Here is a 24,733-nt window from a genome sequence, read left to right on the forward strand (position 1 = left end):
CTCTTTATGCAGATGGAAAAAATAGCACACGAAGGGGTCTGTCTTCTGACATGCTGCCCTGAAATCCCACCTTTCCCTGGTGCCATCATTAGCATCGTGGTTCTTGCCCTTCCTCTACTCACAAGGTGTCCATTTTGTTCTCTGCAGAACACCAAAAGCTCCTACAGACAGATTTTTAAAGTCTTTTGTGTTTGGATACCATGGTGATAAGTGTAATATAAAACTTCAGTGAGAGAAAGAGTGCTAAGTTTCTAAAAGTTCATGTTGGGGTTTTTTTTTAAGATACCAACAAAAGAAATTGTAATAGATTTCTATACACAAGGGTGGTAAAGTCACTTTTCTAGACTAAGTTGATGTACTGTGAATCTCACTACAATCATTAAGTAATGATTATGATTAAGTAATCTTACTAAAATTCTTTCCACATTGAGAATGGGGGAATTCTGTTTCTGTGATGGTAATGCTAGTTACTTTCAACTATATGCTTTTGGTAGCAACATAAAGGGAAAGCTCTAGAAATGGTAACGAGATGTATATTTTGTGACTGCAGAAGTAATTTCAAAGCATGAACTCTGTTATCCACTAGATCTTAATTCTTGCACCAGGTGGACATGCTGCCTCATTGCCTACTTTTCCAAAGATGTGCCAGTTTAGCCTCTAACACTTGAAATAAAGCAAAATCTCTGAATCCATAGTGAAATCCTAGGTAACCCATATTCTATTTAATTAAGCCTAGTTCACAAAATCAACAAAATATATAGTTTCCTTAGTCTTTCCAGGGGTTAATGGCTTGCTGCTTCTCATGTATTCTTCCTTTGACATAACACAGAAGTATGTAACTTCTATTGTATTTATTATTTAGGTAGCTTCAGACTGTATTTTTAGTTTGTCCTCCACTTTTCTATCTGTTGGAGGAAGAAAAACATCTTTTGTGTTCATCCTCTGGGTTTAAAGACTTTTCTCCCAGTAACCCTGAAAGCACACTAACAACTCGTTGTCTATTATACTGTTTTCCCTTGGATCTGGGAATGTGACAACCAAATTACTCCAAATAATATACAACTGGCCTGACACAGAAATTGAATAAAAGGGTTGAAGACCACCACAGCTTGGTAGCCCAGGTACTTACTATATCATACCTGTGCAAGTCAATAACCTGCCCCAGGCTCCTCTTTTTGGAGTGTAGTTGGAGACTTGACACTGGGCCTGTGATCACTGGGTTGACAGAAGGAGATCTGTGCACTGGATCCATTACCTGGATTGCTTTGGAGGTCTCAAGATTATCTTTGAACAACTGAATTGCTCACATACGTGTGGCAGTTTGAACTGGAGATGCCAGCTAGGCTACCAGTTTGATCAAAAGTCTGAACCAGGTACCAGAGCAGCAAGTGGAAAGACTGATACAAAACTTTTCAGTGATAATCCATGAGTTCTGTATTCTAACCTGTTTGGGAGAGAATTATAATAGGTGCTGAGTTCAGTCAACTTGTTTATAGAGAAAATAACTAAACGGGAAAAATAGCTCAAGATCAGTCACCCCTTTGGCAAATTCAGTTTAACCTCAATTAATGGAAAACCTGGAAAAGCATGAAGTGCTCCCACACCTTGAAGCTTTGCACCCCACAGACCCATGGGTCTGCCAAGGTCTGGCACTTTGCCCGGGCTAATAAACTCTCTGACAAGCGGGAGCATTGGGAATCTGTGTGCCGAGATACCCTCGTGGCTCATGTCTGGCAGAGCTAAATGATTTGGGTTCAGCATCGTGTGAGAGCAGCTGCACTGCTGCTGGACCCAGTCCCAGAGCTGGCTCAAAGTTTCTCAGCAGCATAATGACTCAGTCTTGCAGTGGTGGCTGAGAAATTTTGGAGCAGGTAAAGGAGAGTGGGGGAGGGAAGGGGGATTAGGAACAGTTGTTGGGGTTTTTGTAGCGCTATTCATGGAGGGGCTACAAAATTTTGCACTATGATTTTGCTTAAGGAATGGACCCAGTGGACTTAGTAATGTTTTGAGTGGAGGAGTCCATTAGAGAGCTGACAGATTTGGGGGTTTACAGGAAGCTTTCTCTTTCCGTGTCTACTTCTGGGATCCCCTTTCAGTTTTGTTTCACTAGCGTGGAGTGTCCTTCTCTTTAGTCTATCTTCTGCAAGGATCATGGACCATCTTTCCTCTCCTCTATGCAGTCACCTGCTCCAAGCCCAGCCTACACAGGCAACCTCTGGTGTGAGAAGAAGGCCAGGAAAGACACTAAGGGTTGTCAAGTCTTAGTTTTCAAGCCATTACTTATGGCCTGGAAAAGCCCTGGGAAGCCTGCCAGGCTGCTGCTCCTGACCCCGACCTGTGGATGGACGTCCTGGTCCAGCCTCAGCCCATCCCCGTCCCCAGGGAGGTGCCCCATGCCTGGGCCTGGGGTTGTCCCCACTGCCACCCGGCTGCCCTGCTCCTGGCTGGGGCAGTGGGATGAGAGTAAACAAGCTGCAGTAACTCACTGCTTGGCCTGCTTGTTCTTATCCCTCCGTAACTGAAAGGTAACTTAGGATTGTATGCCTTGCATTGATTGAAAATGTTTTTTAAATGCCAACAATTCGATTTTAAAGCATTTTCCTGAATCAAGATGGAAAATTTATGGAGTCAGATTCAGGATTATCTTAGATTTTCATAGCTACAATATTTACCATGTTTCATGAAATCAGCCATTGTTGCCTTATATTTTTTCTTGTGTCATATTTTATTTTTCTTTTGGTTTCCACAGCACTTCGTGTCTTTTTTCCATATTTTGCTTCCTATGTAAGATTCATTTCCCTCCCATAATCTTTACTTATTTCTGTTTACCTAGTTTTCATTGAATGTGTGTATGTGTGTTCATTCTTCTCCAAATATTTTTAAATTGCATTTTTGAACAGTTTTCTCTGGTTATATCTTTTATTTTTCCTATTGTAAGTTAGCAAAAAAAAAAAAAAAAAAAAAAAAGGGTGGGGAACAACTCCTGTAGCAAAAATGGTTTCAGTACTCGGTGAAAAAAGTTGCAAAGTAATTAGTGTTGTTGCAAAATTTGTTAAGCAAACTTCAGAGTCCTTGTAGCTGTAGAGCACAGGGAATGAAACAGCCCTTAGGGAAAGGTGAGCACAAGGTCAGTGGGCCTTGGAAATCCCTCTCTGACTTCAAAAAATGGAGTTTAAGATGAAATGTCACTTCATCTGTAGATATTATATTAGTTTCTCTTTTTTATGTCTTTTACTTATGTTGCTGTCTCCTTCATTTCTTCTCACTTTCTTCCATTTCCTATTTCTTGTGCTGTTTGCTCCTTTGTTCCACCTGCTATCTTTCTCCACCTTGCTCTCCTGGCTGATCAGTGCTAGAGATAAAGGCTCACATCATGCTTGCTACAAGCACAAAGGAGCATTGATTTTGTTATTAGTCACTAAGGTACTAATAGATTCCGCTTCTCATGAAGACGGTTTTCACACATTCAACTCACTGGAGGATGATGCTGCAAGTATTTGAAACAATGAAGGTTCTGGTCCAGTTGCTGTGTGAATTGAACTGCATAATTACATTTATTTCATTTTCTATTCCAGTTTTTCTCTGTATGTGTGAGTGTGTGCATTAATTTTACCAATCTGTTTTTGTTTCAGGTGCCTCCAAGTACTGTTTTCACTAATGGTGTTATTACATTTAAGTTCTTTCCCCATATTTCATGAAAACTACCAGCCGAAAGATCAAAAGCTTTTCTGTGCAAAACAGATTGTTTAAACAGCTGAAATGCTTCTTACATGTGTCTGCGTCTACTGTAGATTTCTAAGAAGTACTAAGTATCACACATTTAGGCATCTGCCATCTTCGAAGTGATTTCTGAGTAATGGATGTGAACAAGTCAGCTCTTCAGATGGCAACTTTCCATAACTGTATTCAATTTTGGGAGTGCTGTTCTTTGATACTGCTTCTTTTTCTGGTAAAATTTATTTCCAAATTTCATTTTCATTATGTTTCTTTTTATACCATTTCCATTATCTATCCCAAGGGAGAAACCAAGACAAGTACTTTTGAAATAATAATAATAACACAGAAACTACATTTGTATTCTTTTAAAGTTGGGATTTATATCCTCTCTCACAAATCATGGGAATTCATAACAATAGGCTCATCTGAGTTCAAGATGAATGGAAAAACATTCGATTGACTTCAGAAAGTTTTCAGTCGGGACTTGTACTGTGTTCTTTGGAGTACCAATGAAGCATTTGTCCTTTAAAATATTTCTATAATTTTTTTTTGTCTTGCATTTGTCTGTCCATTTCCTTTCTGAATTTTTGGCTTCAGAAGGTTCTGCAGGTGAATTGTGCATGGACAAAGTCCACTTCAGCAGTTTTACATTTACTACCTTTTGTTTTTTTTCACTGATTGCCTACTTAGTTGTGTATAATGTAAATTAATGTCTATATTCTTTTCTTTTTTTCCTAGATGATTGGTATTTACAAGACTGTTGGCTTGCAGTTAGTTTTGTCTTTGAAGCAGACAACTCCAACATTTTCAAGTTCTCTTTCTATGAGATCTTCCTTCACATCCTTCTTTGCTTCCAGTTCTTAATTCTATTTAATTTTGCAGTGTCTTTATTGAGATAGTGTTCACGGTACCCACTGTATTTGCAGAGGAACATGAACTCCTGATATAAATAATGGCATCATTCACATGGCAATATTTCTCACTCCCAGTTTTTGTGCCCTCTTACCTTTTGTTTGCTTTTTTTTGACCTTATCTGGGCATTGAAGTGACTTGGCTGTCCAGGACAATGTCTGGGTCCCTCTCTTTAAATAAAACTGTCTATTTAGAAGCCAGTAGTCTTTAGGGAATTATTTTTAAATCTGTCTACCCACAGATGGTGGACTCTCTTCCAACATTCCTTCATTGTTCTTTTATTTACTGCTTAAGAGTCTTCACAATAGTTTCAATGTTTCTCACAGCTAGTCAATAAACCTTCTGAGCTGGTGGGAAGAACTTACTCCAGAGAGGAGAAGAATGTTTTATTCTCTGTAGGTTAAGAAGTTTTCTAACAGCGTTATGTATGAGGGTAGTAGTGATGTAGTTGGCCCTAATTCAGTATACTGTTCTCTCAGACTTTAAAATAAAGGTTGTTTTAGGTCAGCAAAGCTCATTTGCAAAGTGAAACATTCAGATTATTGATTCCTGTATAGCTATTAATTAAAAAACGATGATTTTTTAAAAATAATTTTTCTTACAGTGGGAGAGGGGAAGAAAAAAAGACATCTGGATTTGCAGGTCTTCATGTGTGCACACATATCTCTAATTAAAATAGAACAGATAAAGTATTTAAAGTATGTTAAGTTTTTTTTTCCCTGGAATATAGGGGAAACAAATTCTGTCCAGCTGAAACCACAGTAAATAAATAGCATTCCTGGAGGGAATTTCTATTCCTAATGCTTAATATTGGAGTGACACGCCAGTTACCTCTCCTAAGGCAGGAATTTTGTCTTTATCATTTTTTTGAGGGGGAAAAGAACAAGTTCCTTTGTCATGTATGTATTTGCTTACTCGGTTCCTCTATGGATTACCAACCCTCCTCAGTGCTAATGGCGAGACTTTTCTTGATACCAGTGGTTTTTGACAATTGAATCGTTCAACATTATTGTACATTCCCTGAAGGTAAAGTAAGAGTAAATTGTGCAACCTTTCCAACAGCATGGGATCAAACTGGGCTGATGAAGAGCTGAGCTCACTGATTTTAGGGGCCAAATTCTGATCTCAGTGAAATAGGTTTAAATTTTCCCCAAAAGTGGATCAGCTATTTCAGATTTACACCAAAGTAGCAGAGCAGATTTTGGCTGCAGGTCTGAACTTGCCTGATACACTGTAATGCAATTAGTTACTGAAACTCTAAAAATAATAACAGATGCTTTACTACTTCTTTAACCAATAGGGTTTGGGACATAAGTTTCTTTAAGAACAAAATAATTTGAAACTCCTTAGAAACTCATTCATCTTTTTTTGGCAGAAAAATTCTGCAGCATTTTATCTTGCATCTGCTATTAGTGACTGATTGGTCAGTATCATAGTTCAGCCCCAATCGGGACCAGACTACGCAGTCTCTCTCTCACTCCCCCCACCCTCCGAGAGAATAGGGGCAGATGATATAAGAAAAACAGCTCAAGATAAGGACGGGGAGAAATCCTTAAAATTACCGTCACGGGCACAACAGACTCAACTTGGGGAAAACCATTTATTTCTAAAACTAGCAGGAGAATGAGACAGGGAACAAGATAACCTCCCCCCCACCGCTCCCTCTTCCCGGGCTTAACATTATCTCTACTACCTTCCCTGCTCCCCGAGTGGCACAGGGGGGAAGAGGGAATGGGGGTCGCGGTCAGTTCATCACGCGTTGTTTTACGCCACTGTATCATCGTCGGGGAAAGAACTTCCTTGCATTCCTCCCCTGCTCCATCGTGGGGTCCCTCCCACGGGCCACAGTCCTTCGTGAAACTGCTCCGGCGTGGGTCATCTCTTCCACGGGGTGCAGTCCCTCCAGAACAGCTGTCCCAGCGGGCCCTCCACAGGCCACAGCCTCTTCAGGCCTCCACCTGCTCTGGCGTGGGGTCCTCCACGGGCTGCAGGTGGATCTCTGCCCCTCAGTGGACCTCCATGGGCTGCAGGGGGACAACTTGCTCCACCATGGTCTTCACCACGAGTTGCAGAGGAATCTTAGCCAGGAGCCGCGTCACTCCTCCCCCTCCTTCTTCACTGACCTTGGCGTCTGCAGCTGTTCCTCACAACAGGCTGGCAGACGCCTCTCAGGATCCTTTTTACATCTTATTCACTTCTCATCTCCTCTTCACTTCTTGCAGCCAGGCCAGGCCCAGTTGGGCCCAGTCGGCCACCCGGCGGGAGGCCAGAGGGTGAGGCCTGCAAGGCCCACAAGGCTCGCGCCTCCCCCTCTCTGCCCCTGCTCAGCTGCTTCACATCTTTTTTTTTTTTTTTTTTTTCCCCTTCTTAAATACGTTATCGCAGAGGCGTTATCACGGGACATTCTGCTACCAATTGGCTCGGCCTTGGCCAGCAGCGGGTCCGCCCTAGGCCTGGCCGAGTCCACTAAACAAAGGGGAGCAACTTCTAGCAGTTTCCTACAGAAGCTGCCACCTTAGGCCCCCCCTCACTAACAAAACCAGAACAGTCAGCTTCATTTAAAGACTAGGCTTTCCTAGCTTCTTATAACTTGGCCATAGGTTTTGGAGGACATCTGCAAATCATTGAATGAATCAGAAAAGTGCAAATTCACAACAGTTTTGCTCTCTTGAGTTGCATTTGATATTTCCTGTTTTTAAGGTTTCCTTGGTATCTAACACATAGGCTAAACACCAGCTGCTCCCTTGTGACTCAGATCTACAGACCTTTGATCAATTTATGTTGTCATTATTAACCAATTTCTATACTAAAGAGAGGATATTACCATTTTTTGTAAGTATAAATATTGAGCAAACATCCTCTGTACTTCTCTGTGGTACAAACCCCAGTCTTCCCTGTGTCCTGTATTGTAACTGCAGGTCCCTTTCTCCCCATTAGCCCAAATCCTATCAAGAACACTCTCAGCAAAGTTCTATCTGAACCTAAGGTATTGTTGATAATAGATTGAAGTTGGAGCTCTGTGACTAAACTGGGCTACTTTTTTTTTCTTTTTTTTGAGTACCCATTTTCTTCCAACTAATTTTATTTAAATATTTTGTTTTATTTTCTGGAAAAAAAGCAACAAAGGGGAAAAGATAAAAATGAAAGAGTGATTGCTACATATGGATATATAAATATATAGCTCCATATGTACACATGCATATTTAGTCTATCTGTTATATATATATATATATATTTAGTCTATCTATTTTCTGTGCCACTAGATAAATTCCAAGAGACTCCTGAAGTTCAAAACGGTTACAGGTACTAGAGGTTACAGCATGCATGTTAAACCCGTTCTTCCTCCAGGCCTACACACATATTCATTTTGGTTGTTCAAATCATTGATTCAGCTGGAATAATTCTGTTTCTCTCCTATAGATCTAGTTATCCACATTCACACTTAGCTGAGATAGCAAAGGTAGCAAATTGCCTCTGTGATGTTTTGAAGTCCCCTAACACCAATGCATACTGCTGCGTGCTTTCCTGGCTGTGCATATCTATCCAGTGTCTCTCTCTTCCTAGGTGATCGTATGGACTCTTCTATTTTAGTCTTTTTATGGAGTATGCTTGGTATATAATAATTCAATAATCACATTATATATACAAAATTCTAGTATTTTCTTCAAACTAGCAACGCACTAGTGCCCACATCACTCTAAATATTAAATGTAAAAACATGACCATTCTGTACAGTTCTATGACGAACCTTTTTGTTTTTCATTTTGAAAGTTTTCACTGCCATTCTGCTTTTTAAAATTTTATTTTACTTTATTTTAACAGTACTGCTCCCCAGAATGGGCATTACACCAAAATACAAAAGTTTCAAAAAGCTAAGAAAACACAAGATTATGCTGGAAATCCAGCCTATAGAAGATGTTATTGAAGGACTGCGACGTGTTAGCTGCACCAAAGCTTTCAGAGTGCACGGGTCATATCTGGGACACTTGCTTGATCCATGATGCCATAATTATAGACTAAGCTTGTATTCCATTAGGACTTCAGCTCCCAGGTAACAGGCTCAGCTCCTAATGTAATGGAGGAATCCTGTGTTCCTTTCCCGTCTGTATCCCAGGACTAGGTCACTGAACAGCAATCTTCCCACTTCCCAGTCACTACGACCATCCCACATGTGGTTGACACCTGAAGTCCTCTTGGCTTAGAAGCCTGTGATCTAGTCTGTTAACATGCTGTCTGTTCACAACAAACTGTTATTTATCCATCTATAGATACCTGCAGAAAAAGAAGGTGAAATCAATTGATTCTTACTAAATTTTACTTTACATTGTAAATCTTGCTTAATTGTAAAGGCTATTGAATTCTACTTAGCTCCTTTATCGTCCCCTCTGTCTAGCAACCATTAGCTCAGTGGTTATTAGCTTTTTCCTCATAACCTTTTTCCTCTAAGCCTTTTTAAAAATATATTTTATTAGGGCATTGTCTTAGAACTAAGACTTACAGATGGTATAAAGAAAGAATATTTCCCAATTTTTTTTTTCCCTGCTGTTCTTAAGTATCACTGTCTTTCTTCCTGAACAGATGATCTCTCAGCCATCCATGGCTTTCTCTCCTGTTTTCTTCTCGTAGTGACCCTTTCTGATATAGCTCCATGTAGTCAAACAAATGAGTAATAAGGGATCACTAGAATATTCCTTATAAACTAGTAGAGAGATTTCCTTTATTCTTCACTTCTCCCCTTTTCCTTCTTCCCTTTGTCTTCCTGCAGAGAAAAAAAAAACAGAGTAGGGTTTGGTCCTTCATCCCGAGTTAGGGTATCTGCTGCTGTCTTCAGACTACTTTTGTCATGGGAAAATGTTTCTCTAGGTTTAACAGAACCTTTCTGAGAGCTTCTGTTAGGACTTCCTAAAGCTTGGCCACTTAGTGGAGTCCCCTTACTACAGCTTGTTTGCATGTTTTGTTGCAGGGTGTGTGCAGTCAAAGAGATAACATGTTAGTACACAGTTTTTTATAACCACAACATATGTGGACATACTGCTAAATGAAAGAGCTTTTTTTAATTTCCAGCTTAGAGTTGATTTTTTTTTCCCATTCCATTGTTGGGATAATCTACTTCTGTTGTTTTATCATCCATTCAGTGAGCCCTACATCTGAACACTTCTTTAATATCAGACTTAGCCATTTCCAGAGACTGGCTAAAATTATCAGTTGTATCAACATATGCCAGGACAAATCCCCCCATCCCTTTCAAAAGGCAGAGAGACCAGATGTTGAAAAGTAGCCGAAGAATCCTTCTGTTCAAAGTATAAAACCGGGAAACTGGGAAGAGCTACACATGTTCTGAATGCTGATAGCAGTCTGGCTAGAGGGCTCAACAACCTGTCGTGTTGTAAGTTCTAGTCCCTGCCCAACAGCAGCTTGAGTTGCACATCAGCACTCTGCTCATGCTAATCCCCTCAGAGACTGATAATCCCAGCCACATGGGCACCCGCAGCTTTGGTGATGTGCACTGACTCTTATTGCGAATTGATCTGCAAATCCTCCATCGCTCTAAATTCTCCTCTAATTAGCAGGTAATCTGTCAATTCTTGTTTAGCACATAGGGTCCTGTTTCCAGCCCATGAGAATTGACTCAGCAGGGCTGCTGTGCATCTCTGATGTTTTTGCTTGCTTTTCCCTTTTTCAATTTTTTTTTTTTTTTTCATTTTCCATCCCTGTATTCTGAGAAAGGATACTCTGGGTCAACTACATGAGTCTGAAGGGATGTGAAGCATCTTCATCTGCTTCATTCTCCTTGAAAAAGCAATTTTTCAAGAGATGTCCATGTTTTGTGAAGTCCTCTTCCCCCTTCAGGAATATTTTCCTGACTTCTCATAGCGAAAGATCTGTCAGTTTTTTCTTCAGTTTTGTGAAGAAAGGACTAGTATTCAGCTCTTCCTGAAACACAATTATTGCAAAATATATATGCCTTTTGATAATAAAACAATTTCCAATGAAACTCTGTCTACTTACCTTGACAGCAATATAGAGGTGATTTTGGACTTAATTTTTTTTTGGTAGTATCTATACAATAATCAAGAATTTTAAGTGAAAGGATAGGGAATATCTTTGAAAACTGCTCACGACTGACTTGCTGGTTTCTGTCAATGGTCTTATGATACTGTCAACTCATCATCCTTCTGTATTTATAATTATGTTGTTAGATCCAAATCAGATAAGTCCTAGTACAAATTCCCAATGAAACAATATTCTTGATGGTTTACTCTTGTGAGTGCTACATTACACTGGGAAATCCTGCTTCATGGGAAAAAAAGCAGCAGAACACAAATTTCTTATGATTGGTAGATACCAAACTTTCTACTTTGTATGATATCAAACATACTACTTTCTTTTCATCCATGGTTTCTTAAGGTCTTTGGCACTATGAATATAAATCAGACTTGCCCTGATTCTAAGACTTGTCAATAGTCAGATACCGAAAGGCCGTAAAACAGACTCCCATGACAGCAGCATTCTCCCAGAAACATAAGGCAGCCATGTGTATAAATACTTCATCCAGGTGTATTAGGCATCTATTAATTTTTTTTTCACACATTAGCTTATTAAAAAAAAAAACAACCTTCTAATTTTTGGCTATTGGTCTTACTCTAATTTTTTAAAGCATCACAAAAACTGTTGGGAAGCAAGACCTCTAAGAACTGAATATCCAGGCTGTTGAATTTCATACAAGCTTTTTGTACTTCACTTTGCTGGGTCACATTAATTCACTTTAGATTATGTTACACTATAATAGTCTTCAGGAATTTTTCTAAAATTAGACCTGCAAGAAATATTTGATGTGAAATTGCTTAGATTTGGATATGAAAAGTGTGTGCTGATCAGCACATTTTGGACAATGTTCTGCAATGTCTCTGAAAAAGGCTGTCAGAGCTGGGTATGAATATCATTTTGCATTGTCTGGAAGTCTGGAAACATTTATAAGTAGATTATATGGATGCATTTGAATTTGAGTGTTTGGACAGGGAGTGGACAAGTGAAAAAAATAGTAAGCCTCAAACTATATGTTATCCATTTCAAGTCTAGCCCCGTCTCAGAAACGGTGAACAAAGATTACTTGATTTCTTTTCTCCATGAAAGTAGTGTCTTGGATTTTTGTGATGTCATCAACAACAAAAAAAAAAGCAAGGAACTACTTTTTTTTTTGGGTGGTAGGGGCTACCATATTTCTAGGAGTCATTCAAAGAAGTGTGTAGGGTCTATCAATCACCTAGATTTCAGTCATCTTGCATTAGAAAAATCAAGAGAGTATTGTTTTGCTTTCTTGTGTAGTGTATCTACTGATGAAGCTCAAAGACAGGGAGAGAGAGAGGGAGAAAATCAGCCTGCTCTTGACATAAGTGAGGTAGAATGGATAAACCAGATCTGTTCCCTCATTCAAGGACTTTCAGCACAAGGCCTTGCTGATGGGGATGGGCGAGAACACTTGGGGATGAGGCACAGTATTCCAGTCTGAGACTTTCAAGATGCATATAAATATTTAGTTTTCTTTCTCCAAAATAATCTTTGAGCCCTTTGGACTTTTATCTTATTCATACAGATAGCTAAGCATAAGCGAATCTGTTCTCCTGCAAAAGGCTCAGCATGTTTTTCAGGCCAAATACTTCTTGCACTGTGAAGAAGTGGGACATGGAAGCACCACATTTTGGGATTCAGGGCAGAGGAAACTGTAGACAGCATTATTAAAAAAAAAAAAAAAAAGACTTACGTAAAAGCTGCCTTCCCTCCTGCTTCTACTCCCTGGGACTTCTCAAAGGAGCATATGACTTCTGTGAATGGACAGGTCACGCACTGAGTAATGCTTTGGCTTGGTATTTACAATAGAGGCAATGGATGCTGGCAGGGGAGCACACTGGGAGATCTGTCCCATCTGTTAAGATCTGCTATGGACTCCGTCAGAGATAGCTCAGTGTATTATCTGTCTGTGAATCATCATTGCTCCTCTAACAGTGTGCAGAATTCAGTTCAGCCTAGCTGGTAATGCTTTGGGTACACGTTAGGTAAGAAAACTATTTTCTACAGTTCCTGCTCTTTGCTGCAGTCCTATGCATCTTAGTTTTTAAATTCACTTTTACGTTATTCTTCTCATCTGAGAGCTGCTGCTATCTTCTAGAGGAGACTTGCAGCAGCAGATCGCGTTTGTAGCAGTAGTTTGTAGTTTAAGGAAAGGACCTGCAAAGTAATATGGTGGGTTTTTTTTTTTCCTTTTTGTTCTAGTTTTACTTGTTTCTGAGCAACTAGAGTCATTCTGAGTTACTTTTTCCCAAGTTTGAACATACCAGCGGTGAATTTGGCCTGAAGACAGAATGTAACATAATGGACAGAATGTGAATTATTAACTTGGAGGTTAATGAAATCTGAATGACCAGTGGAGTTTCTCCAAACACACTTTTAAAATCTAAAAAGTGAGTTCTTGCTCTCTTTAATCAGATTATTGGCTAAGGTTCAGGAATCATTTGGCAAAATTATGTAGCTTATTCAAGCTAGGTTTACATAATAGTTCATAATGGAGGAAAACCTTGTATCGTGATCAACCTTCAAAATCACCACCAGCCTTCGAAATTCCAAACTAAAGTATAAAGAACCACAGAAACGGATATAGCAGTGCCCAGAAAAATACCTTTATTCCCAAAGCGCTCAGTTGTAATAAGCAGAGCTCGTTGTTTTAAATAAAAGATTTTAACCTTCAGAAGACCATGGTTTTAATAAGCAACATTGATGCTGTTTTGCCTTTGTATAATTTAGTTATTTTCCTAAGAAAGTTAGGGTTTTGATAGGCAAATATTAATATATAGAGATTTGCATTTAAAGATTGCTTTTATCCTTCATCTAATATTTTGTTTGCTAACCAGCAGAATGATTTATTTTCATATATAAGTGAAAATAGAACTTGCCTTTTGAAACTTAAGGAAAATTCCTGAATGTTATTATGTTATAAAATAGTAAATGATATCTCTTATTTATTGGAATACTTGTTCTTATTCACTGTTGAGTAGAAATGCTTTTGGATAGAAAGAGAAATTCAAGTAACAGTTCAGAAAACCAGCTTTCTGAAAACAATCTGATCTGCCAAAAAGAAAAAAGTATGTGGAATGTGCTGGATGCATAGAAAAAATATGATTCATTTAGAATGGATTTCTTTAAAAGAAATTTTACCAATAAATGGTCGACTTATTCCTGGTCATTCATTCCTTCAGAATTTTAGAGCTAGCATATCCAAACCCCTCAGACTTTTTATTCATAGCTTGGAAAAGGAAAACAAATTTTCCTACTATTCAAATCCAAATCAGTTTCTTGGTTTGAATGAACTCATTATTGACTTGGCAAAACTGAATAAATAGAAATGAGGAGGATGTTGTCTCTGGAGCTGTAAAAGAGCCTATGTTGGTCATGAGTTTATCCCTTAACATATTCTGTTTCCATGGGGTGAGGAAAAGACTCCTCCAACTCAGTACTTGGTATCTATTAAAAAAAAGCTTCAGCAGCAAATATGTGTTTCTTTACTATGATTATTTTAAAAATAATTTTAAAAATATGAATTTAAAAGAGATAAGTAGGTGACCATAATTTAAAATTTAGCAGTTTAAATTTTAAAAGGAGAGTACTAAATAAAAACCAGATTTATGTGGCAGAAGCATGTTTGCTACGTGTTCAAAAACTTGTGTTGACTTTGATAATAAACAAGTACTCAGAAATCATGCTGATGGGCTTGCATCCACCAGCCACTTGGAATCTCACTAAAACTTGCAAACTGTCTGTGAGGGTACACCCTGATTCCAGAAATGGGCAGGCAGAGGGGCCTTCAGTATTTTTGTATTAAAAGGAATTACCAGCTTGTGCATTAGGTGTCACTGCTGCCTAATCACTTGGGATGAAACCTCCTGCTTAATGAGCTAAGGCACTACATGGTGGGATAGACGGAGAGATGCTGGGGGTGAGCTGTGGATGGACCTTGTCCCTTTCCTCCTTTTGTCAAAGCTCCTCTGTGCAGCTCTTCCTCAATGGGAGTTTATTTCTGTTGGACCAGCCATTTCCTTCAGTTAACAGCCCTGAGCTAAGAGTATCTAAAGTGTGATGCTCAATAAAGCATTTTGAGAGACAGAGAGCCTCATTGCCATGGCCTGTGAGGTCTGAGTAGAGCTGCATGACCCACCTGAGCTTTTATGCAAGAGGGAAAGCACCCCAATGAGTCAAAAGTTCCTACTCCCCATTGAGGAGGCTTACATTTTGCAAGCAAATAAATCACACTAGCACAAATAACACAACTAACTGATTAGAAGAACATTCAGTTCCAGACAAAAATGGGCATTTAAGGCCATTGGGTCAGGCTGCAGAAACAGACAGCTACATATAGGAATAGTGTAGTATTGGAGAGTAAAGGTTTATGTGCAGGGCAAAGCAGGAAGGTTTTCTGTGTTTGTCTATGAAGCATTAAAGTGTTCCTAGGTGTTTTCATTGCAGTGTGTGGTAGTCTCATAACCCATGGGTTTGAAGCTGTTTTGAGGTCATACTCTCTTGCTTGTTTGGGAGTGAAAGTCGGAATCCAGGTTGCGGTTTGGGCTGTAAGTCTTTTGCCTGAAAATGCAGATAAAAGCTGCTCTCCTTAGTGCCAAGCGCATGTCATTACCTCCTCACAATTCCTCCAAAGTTGTGTTTTCCTCACCTCGTTCTGTTTGATTACATATATATCTATTGGGTGATTGAGTCTGTGCAGTCTTCTGCATTTCTACGTAGCTCTTTAGTGGAGACGGCTTTGAGAAATCTTCCTCCCAGCATGCTGCTGATTAACCAGCAGCTCTGCCTAGGTTCAGGTGTGGGTCTGAAAGTTATTCAGTAATTAGTGCAAATGAGGAAGGCCAGCCTAAAATAAGTATGTCTGCTAGAATATCTTTAAGAAGTTGAAGGCAGAGGTGGCTTCAGTAGATAACAGTTCAGTGCAGTGAAAGAACAAAAAAAAAACTCCTGTGGAATATGTGTGCTTAAAAACAAAAGAAGTTTTTATTTATTTCTTTATTCCAGCTGAAGCAAAGGACACTGAACATTTTTGCCCAGCAAAGTATGATTAAACCATACAAAATGACAAGAATAGTACCTTCCTTACTCTGTGAGTGCTGAAAATACTAAATCCTAAAGGAAAAAAAGATTTGCCAGGGTTTAGGTAAGATCTGAACACTTTCCCAGAAAACGAGGTAGGCAAATATCTCTCACCAAAGAGCTGTGACAGTTTTACCCTACGGCTGAAGTGTGTTTTTTATCCCATATAAACAAGGTCCATCGGTGTGTTTAACAGAGGAACTGCACAGCTTGGTTTCAGTCGGACAAGCTGATGTGACGGCAATAGCAACAATGGGCTATTTTTACAGTTTGGAAGGGTCATTGTTGCCTGGCTGTGCGTGGGGCACAGATCCTAATATTCTAGGTCTGAAAATGACCAATCTTGCCATCGTACCAGTGTAACCTCCATTCACTTGTTTTTCAAAGCCTGTGTTATTTCCATTGCGGTCTGCTGGCACCATCCATCCCAACCTATGGCTCTGGTTACACTTTTGCTTTCCTCCAGGCTGCAGCTGCCAAATTCATCCTCACTTACCCCTTGGAAAAGGGTTTTTGTCCAGCCAGATCAAGTTGTTGGTACTCATGACCTCATGGATGTTAGCTCTGGCACAAAGAGGGCATGGCTAATAGGGGTGGTCTCTACGTGCAGGGTTGATTTCTGCCATGGTCTGAGAGAAGAGTAAGTAACAGCAATAGGTTTATCCTTGGGAGCTGAATTGCAGAGGACATTTTAGGGACACCTAGTCTTTGTGCCCAGTGTGTGACCACCAAGGGCAGGGACAGCACCTTGCCCTTCCTGGGCGCAGGAACTGCCTTGAGGCCAGCGCCCCAAAGGGCTTCCTTCAAGGGATGCTGAGCAGAGAGGTGGTGGGCAGGGCTGCAGCAGACAGGGCTGCAGCAGACAGGGCTGCATGTGGGGGGCCCAGTCACCCCCATGTCACAGTGTCACCAGCCAGCAATGCAGCAGTCACTATACTCCGGGGCAGCGTAAAGGGGACATCGTTCCTTGTCCTGCTACCAGAGCCGGCCTGGCTTCACCACTGGGACAGAGCTGGCCCAGGGGCAGCCCAAAGACATCCGAGAGGAACTCCTTGAGGAGCCAATGGAATTACTTGGAGGAGTCTGAGGGAGGAAGACTTGAGGCTGGACAAGACTGCTGGAGGTTCTCCATTGCAATTCCATCTCCCAGTGGGGCCACAGCAGTCCTGCTTCAGCCTTTAGGGAACAGAGGCAAACTCCTCAGGACCTAAGAACCACAAACACCTGGGGGTGCCCAATGCTATCAGGCTTTTTCAGCTGGATAGCAGTGGCAAGACCAAGGAAATGCATTTTTGGCATTGAGGACTTGCACTTGAGGAGCACTGCAGAGCTCGCCATCCTCATCCGCTGTGGAGCCAGGGGCAGGCAGGTGTAAGAAATGCGATGCACGGATGTCCCTCCCAGGGGAGGGGAGGGGACTGAAGGCCCCAGGGTGAGCTGAAACACATCCCCAGGGCCCTTGGCAAGAGACGGTGTGGGTGGGGGTCCCAGGGGAGGCCAGTCCCAGACATTGAGGCATATGAGCATCCCCAGGACCCTGGCAGAAGTATACCTGCACTGCTTATATGCTCTCCTTTAGACATTTATGGTTGGCAACTTTGGAGACAGAGTATTGGGCTAGAGGGACCTTCACTCTGATGGACTACTGTTTTTCTCAGGCTCTTGTGTTTTGGTATCATTTTCCAAGGGAAACAGCTCAGGCATTGGTGGATGAAGGGAAGACAGTAGATGTAGCTTTTCTGGATTTTAGTAAGGCTTTTGATACTGTCCCTCATGGCATCCTTCTGGACAGGTTGTCCAACTGTGAGATGAACAGAGAGTCAGTGCACTGGGTGAAGAACTGGCTGAAGGGCAGAGCTCAAAGTGTTGTAGTGAATGGGGCTACATCTGTCTGGTAGTCACCAGTGGTGCTCCTCAGCAATCAATTCTAGAGCCATTCTGTTCAATGTTTTTACCAATGATCTGGATGCAAGGGTTGAATCCACCATTAGGAAATTTGCTGGTGATACCAAACTAGGAGGTGCTATTGACCCTCTTGAGGAACGAGAGCCCTTGCAGATGGATCTAGATAGATTGGAGCATTGGGCAATCACTGATGGCATGAAATTTAATAAGAACAAATACAGGATTCTGGGATGAGGTAAGGCCAGGCACAAGTATAAATTGGGAGAGGAGTGGCTGGAGAGCAGCCCTGCAGAAAGGGACCTAGGGGTGCTGGTTGGCAGCAGACTGAATACAAGTCAGCAGTGTGCCCTGACAGCCAAGAGGGCAAACTGCATACTGGGGTGCATCAAACACGGCATAACCAGCCAGTCAAAAGAGGTGATGATCCCAGTGTATTCAATGTTGCTGCTGCCTCACCTTGAGTACTGTGTGCAGTTCTGGGCCCCACAATTTAGGAAGGATGTGAAGGTCCCTGAATGTGTCCAGAGGAAGGCAACAAAGCTGGTGAAATGGCTGGAAGGCATGTCCTATGAAGGGTGACCTCATTGCTCTCCACAGCCTCCTGAGGAAGGGAAGTGGAGAGGGAGGTACTGATCCCTTCTCCCTGGGATCCAGTACCAGGACGCATGGGAATGGCTGAAAGCTGCATCAGGGGAGGTTCAGACTTGACATTAGGAAACATTTTTTTTTTACTGAGAGTGTGGTCAGACACCAGAACAAGCCTCCTGGAGAAGTGACTGATGACCCAAGCCGGTCAATGTTTAAGGGGGATTTGGACAATGCCCTCAATAACATGCTTTAACTTTTGTTCAGCCTTGAAGTGGTCAGGCAGTTGGACTTGATGATTGTTGTAGGTCCCTTCCAATTGAACTACTCTGTTCTATATCTAATGCTGTACATCTCATCTGATATCAGATGTCTACTTTCAGATGAGAGGAATTGTGCCCTAAAAGAGCCTCTTTATTCCCAGTGAAAGTTAGAGTTAAACTCAGATGTAGATACATATCAGAGTTCATCAGAGGAATCCCATACTTGGTAATTTGAATCGCCAGTTTTAACAATGATATAAGCAGTAAGCTTCTATTTTTAAAATAGTGATGCTTAAACTTGTTCTGCTTTTTTTTTTTCTTACTCCTTTTCCTATAATAAGTTCATTTTCATTGGTTACAAAAGCAATTAAAGCAAATGAACACTTCATGCTTAATCTGGTACTTGTTTTTTTTTTTTTTTAGCTGAAAAGGATCCAATATGTCTAGAAATATTTATTTAAGCAATTGAATAGTTTAGTGTTTATCCAGATTCTCCATGTTTACATTTCCTCATCTTAAGAAATGGTAGATGAAGCATTTCTTATTTACTGAATTGTAATTTTTACTGGGGATTTTATCAAGCTGTGTTTAGGTGGAAACTGTAACTTGACTGTTACAGGTCAAAAGCTAACATTAATTTTGTTAATTTACTTGTCAGAAGGGATGGAGTAGATAAGAAGATCTTCTGAAACCATTGTTTTGCATCTGAAATTAATAAAGCTAATGACACTGTGAAAGAAGACCAAGTGTGTGCCCCACAGGCACGGTGTCTAAGAGTTGTGTAAGGTAATCTCGGTCCTCAGAAGGATTTCTGAAAGTGCCCAGCCAGCTCAGTGCCCAACCACTTTCATAGTAATCAATGAGGGACATAGTCAATAGGAATCACACAATCGGAAATCTTTGTCGTTCCTGATGCCCTTGAAAAGTGGATGCCTTTTCACCAAGGTCTGATCCCAATGAAGGATATACTCTGTTCAATGATTTCAACAGGGAAATAAATTTTCTTGCTTTTTATTCAACAGTCTCACAGATTTCTCAGCAGTGCAAATGAAGTAAAGAATCTTCCTGCTCCTATGAGCTAATTTAAATGCTCAGGGCAAATTCAGGCAAACTTTTTTTTTTTTTAATGTACAACAGAGTCTGAAAGTGCTTTCAGTCAGGGGAAATGTAAATATCAGAACTTGCTCAATTGCAAAGGCTGGAAATAATGTAAATATTTAATGTAGTGCATGACTTTGCAACATATTTATAAGGTGAGCTGACCTCAAAATTTCCTTAACTACATATAACTAAAGAATAGCACCTTTTATCTCATTGGAGTTTAAGGAGAGCTCATTGATTCAGAATATTTTTAAAGTGTATGTAAACAGTTTTCAGGTATTAAATCTTGGGCTTAATAGAGGGTGTTATAAAATCAAATGTGACTTTAAGCAGGCCTATTTTTTAATAATAAAAATATGTTTAAATAGGAAAAAATACTAGCTGCTTATAAAGCAGCAAATGTTATCCATCCTGTTAGAATTGTTTAAAAATGCATCAAATTTGTAGGTTATTTTGGCTCACATAAATTAAAATTTATCTTGCTGGCTGAGGCTGGTGATGCTGGTAGCCTGTGTCCTGCTGTTCAAGGGACTAAAAGTCTGGTAGTTAGATGATGAGTTTGGTGTTGGTGTCTGAAGTGTGGAAATGGGTCAAGTTGAAGTCCTTAGATAGAGAGGCCATTTGTTGCCTCAGCCAAGAAAATAAGAAAGCCTTGTGGGAGCTGATAGACTGGCTGGGAAAAGCAGAGGCTGTTTCCTTGATTCCCAGGGAGATCAGAATCCCATCTTCTCGGTAGAGAGTGGTTGACTAGATTGGAAACCAACAAACATCTTCATTTGAAGGACAACAAGGAAATGCCTTGTGAGAGTCCTGTTGGCTTGTGGAAGCAAGTAGGTGCAGAGCCTACCTGTGCGTTGTTTCTGTGACTGTGGCTTGCCTCTTCTGCCTATGCCCCCTGCCATCCAAACTCATCCTCATCACCTTCTTCCCAGTTCTTCACCTGCAGGGAGCAGCCTGGGCAGCAGGTGATGCAGCAGCATCACCCAGGGCCTCTCTGAGATCCATGTGAAGTAGGGAAGAGAGGTATGGAGAGTGGAGAAGAGGATGTGTGCGTCATGGAGAAATCTACCACCAGCTCAGGCATCCTTTACACAGCAGAAGCAGCATGCGTAATACTTAACACAGCTCAGCCACATTTGTCCCCATGAAGCTTGATGCAGCTTTTACACTGCTAATGCAACAGCAGGTGAGTAAAATGGCCAAGAGGAAATGATAGACTCAAGATGAATTGTTCAACAACCTCCCAGTCTCCTCTTGAGCTGCAGTATCAGCTGGGGGCTTCGCCTTAGGGGCCATTTTTCCTTGGGAAAGGCCAAGAAGATTGTTATGTCTGGAGAAAATACTGCTTTTCTTTGCAGATATTTCTCTTTAAGAGAAAGGTGTTTTGAAGAAAAGTTAAAACTCAGCATATTAAGCCTGCCTCAAATGGATGTGTCACCTTTATTGGAATTCTAATTAAATGTAGACTTATAAAAAGTATACCTTCCCAATTTAAATATGACTGGCTCTCACGTCTATATGATTCCAAAACTTATGACGACAGATTAATGACTAGGCTGAAAGTCTGTCATAACCTGGTAGGATAAAGCTAATCCAAATCGACTATATGCCATGATTTTATGACACAAAGTTATTGAAAAGTACAAGAATAATTAAGTGGAAATATAATAGAGGAAGCATTCTCCAAGCTCTGGCACTGTGGGCAGAGCCTGCCACCTGATATGGCTGGTTAGAATAGCAGGCCTAGAGTAGTAACACGTTTTTATGCTACTTTTTAAAGAAACCATGGCTCAAGTAGTCCATCACTGAAACTCATTCTGAAAAAAAAGCATAACAGCTTTGGCAGTTATAAAACAGAGGTGCCTTGTTTAACTGGGTGACACTAATTATAGGTAAGAGCTCTACAAAAACACATGGCTTTGTTCTCTGGAAGCTGGACAACATATAATAAAACTCTGCCATAGCAAAAATGTCATTTATAAATAAATTGAAAATACTTGCACTTGTTTAATTGAACACAGATAAGAAAATAAGTCAGGACAACTTAAGCTTATTTTTGAGGCTCTGTTTTTTCTCTCCAACAAAGCTATTGAAATGGCTTTTGGAGTACCTCCATCTGTGGCTTCCTGTGGTGTTACTTATATACAAGTGTAGATGCCTGTTGGTATGGAGAGGTTGGACTTTAGGGAACAGATTATTTAAATGCAAGTATTATATAAACGACAGGTGAGATTCATCTCTGCTATCCCATATGTATGAAACCTGCAGGAAGCCTATCTGTGCTACTCATCATGATCTCTCTGTAGTTGGTGAGAGAGTAGTGCTCTTCCACAGGATGAATTACCACCTGAGTAGTAGACACCTATGCTGTGTTGTATTGCAGAAAAGTTTTTTTGTTCCTTGAAAATGCCTCAAGTATTGTAGGTACAACAAGCTTTGTCATTACTTTACACATCATTTATGACATCAGGCCTTAATATATTTCAGGTACTTTAGTACGAATAATGTTTAAAGTAGTGCCATACTGAGTATGAACGTAGAACCAAAGAAACAACCTAAAATGGAGAGGTGTTCTGGTTTGTGCTTAGGAATATGTGTTCTGTACAGGTGAAGTATGTTTGGGATGAGTGAGAGAAATGTATGCAGCAGAGCTCAGGGTGGTGGACAAGGCTCCCCTGGCAGTGCTGAGGCACTGCGGCGCTGAGCACAGTGCGAGCACCCATAGGGCAGACTGGAATTTGCACGAGGCCAATGTTTCATCACCCAAATGTGGAGTGAGGGGACGGGAATGCTGCTCCTGTTAAGCCTCGACAGCCTGAGCTTAAGCCATTTCTTATCACTTCTGCAGAAGGGCTAGCAGCTCCAAATCGCTGCGAAACACCTCTCTCCCTCAGCACCACTCCTCATTTTGCTGTGTTTCGGAAATCCACCTGCTGATCTCTGTGGTGGTGGTGAAGAAGTGTGTCAGCAGGCAATGGGCTCCTTCAACATGGTGGCTTTTAGGAGTGTGAAGAAAGGTGGCTGTGGGCTATGTTTATGAGTTTTTTGCGTGGTACCTCAGTGGCCTCAGTGAGAGTGAAAACCTGGGTGGTTTTTATGGGTCCTTTTATTCCAAACCCCATCCTATAAGCCAAGCTGTATTTTAATAATTTGAGGCAACGTGTTGTAACTGCTCTCTTGTAAAGTGCATGAACTCCAATGATCTGGGTATTTTCACAAGTCGTAGTGGCATCAGTCATGAATTCAGCACAACTGTTCTGCTGACATCACTGTGGACAATGGTAGGAATTTGCTTTCTCTCAGCTTCTCTTTTTAGCAGGGCCTGTAGCTATAGGACAAGGGGTAATGGTTTTAAACTAAAAGAGGCTAGATTTAGACTAGACATAAGGAAGAAATTTTTTTTTACAATGAGCGTGGTGAAACACTGGAACAAGTTGCCCAGAGAAGTGGTAGATGCCCCATAGAATCATAGAATGGTTTGGGGTGGAAGGGACCTTTAAAGGTCCTCTAGTCCAACCCCCCTGCAAGGAGCAGGGATATCTTCAACCACATCAGGTTGGTCAGAGCCCTGTCCAACGTGGCCTTGAATGTCTTCACAGATTACGAGTAATAGCTTTAAAATAGAGGGAGGTAGACTCAGATTAGATATTAGGAAAAAAAAAAAATTACAATGTGGGTGGTGGAACACTGGAACAGGTTGCCGAGAAAGGTGGTTGATGCCCCATTCCTGGAAAAATTCAAAGCCACGTTGGACAGGGCTCTGACCAACCTGATGTGGTTGAAAATGTCCCTGCTCCTTGCAGGGGGGTAGCACTAGAGGACCTTTAAAGGTCCCTTCCAACCCAAACCATTCTATGATTCTATGATTCTCCTTTCTGCCTCCCCATCAAACCTGCTACGCCTTCTTTCCCCCCTGCTTTGCACTGAAGAGCCTGAGCCCCAAGCCGGGAGGGGTCGGGGGTCGGCAGGAGGACGGAGGCGGCCGCCAGCCGAGCACGGCCAGATGTGCCCGGGCTGCGGGGGTGCGGGGAGGGCCGGGCCCCTCTAGAGGGAGCCCTCGGCTGAGGAATGGCCGGCAGGCAGGGCTGAGCCGAACGCTCGGCTTCCTCCCCTCCTCCCAGAAACGAAAGGTGCCCGAGCCCCGTGGGAAGCCTCCCTTTCCCCAGTACCAGCACACCGCCGTACGATCCTTTATTCCCCGAGGAGCGGTGTGGCCACCGCATCCTAACCAACCCCAAACTGCCGTTCCTCCGCACGACTTCAGTTCTTTGCCGGAGTTTGTTCTTGGGTACCTGCTGCAAAAAGGCTGCTCCCAGGTGGTATTTGTGTGGAAATATGGGCTGTGGGCTGGATGTCGGTGCTAGAGCGGATGGGCCACAGGTAGCCTTCGCAAGGCAATAACAACGGGCTGTGCATGGGGCTCGCACGCCTCGCACGCTCTGGGCGTGAGAGGGAAGGTGAAAGGCCCAGTGGCTTTAATCACAATTTACAATCGGCAGCCCGAGTGCTTTCCTGGGGTCGGAAAATACGCTTGCATTATTACTGAGGAGGGAAGAATATAGACAAAGATATTTAATAAGTTAGTTTAAAAAAAAAAATCTATATTCTGAGCAGGTTTTCATGCCTATGCAATTACAGTACTCAAATCACCAGATACCTTTCTCTTTTCAGCAGACACTTTACTTTCCAAATAACATTCACTGATATTTAGTTTATTTTCAACTACTTGCTGCAGAGCAATAACAAAATTTCAGGATACCTTAATGATAAAGCAGAGCCCAACTAGGTAGCTTACTCTTAGAAAAGCTGAAATAACTGAAGTACTAGGAGCTAAGCAGCTTGCAAAAAGTCTGCTAGTTAGAGCTTTGCAACATGGAAATAAACATCGCATTTTATGTGCCTTTCCTATATTATTGAGTAGTATATTTTAAAACTGCAGTTTGCCCTGGAGTTGTGAAGAACATTAAATATGTTGCCAATTGGAAATATGACTGTTTACTTTATGCAGCACCTGTAAATTAAAAATGAAATAGAAAATCAAACTGAAGAGATAAATTAATTAAATTTAAATAAGCCTGAGTGAATAAGTGCAATATCTCACT

This window comes from Chlamydotis macqueenii, chromosome 2 (genome assembly GCF_036417535.1).
Source record: "Chlamydotis macqueenii isolate bChlMac1 chromosome 2, bChlMac1.mat, whole genome shotgun sequence".
Taxonomy (NCBI): domain Eukaryota; kingdom Metazoa; phylum Chordata; class Aves; order Otidiformes; family Otididae; genus Chlamydotis; species Chlamydotis macqueenii.